We start from the raw sequence: 780 nt of genomic DNA, 5'->3' as shown, positions 1-780 counted from the left end.
AACAAGCTCCAAAAGGCCATGGTCTTGTTAGTGGTTGTCGTTTACACTGAATCTCCATCCCCTGAAATAATGCCTGGGTCACCATAGGTTTTTTCAGATATTTGCTGAATGAACACATGGAAGGACATTTCTGAATGTTTTAAATATTTCCTAATTTAATGACATGCTTATAAATGACAAGTAGCTCAATTTGGCTGTAGTATGAGGCACTTGAATTGAAGTTATAGGAAATAAGACTAGAAAGACTGGATAGTACAATAGCCAGGGTTCTCCAGAGAAACAGAACCTATATGATATGTATTTGTTTATTTATCAAAAGGAATTGGCTCAGGAGGTTATGAAGGCTGACAAGTTCCATGATTTGCCATCTGCAAACTGGAGAACCAGGAAAGCCAGTGGTGCAATTCACTGAGAGACCAAAGGCCTGAGAACCACAGGAACCTATAATGTAAATCCAATCTGAGGGCAAGAGAAGATGAGGTGAGATGTCTCAGCTCGAGTGAGGCAGGAGAAACGGGCAAATCCCTCCTTCCTCTGCATTTTGTTCTATTTAGGCACTCAAAGGGTTGTATGATACCCCACATTGAGGAGGGTAATCTGCTTTACTGAGTCACTGATTCAAATGTTCATCTCCTCCAGAAACACCCTCAACAGACACACCCAGAAACAATGTTTAATCTGGGTGTCCTGTGGCCCACTCAGACTGACACATAAAATTAACTATCACAGGCAGCATGTTAGTTTCTTTTTTTTTTTTTTTTTTCTTTTTTTTTTTTTTTC

This window comes from Galeopterus variegatus, unplaced genomic scaffold, assembly GCF_000696425.1.
Source record: "Galeopterus variegatus unplaced genomic scaffold, G_variegatus-3.0.2 Scaffold15296, whole genome shotgun sequence".
Taxonomy (NCBI): domain Eukaryota; kingdom Metazoa; phylum Chordata; class Mammalia; order Dermoptera; family Cynocephalidae; genus Galeopterus; species Galeopterus variegatus.
This window is presented reverse-complemented; position numbering follows the sequence as displayed.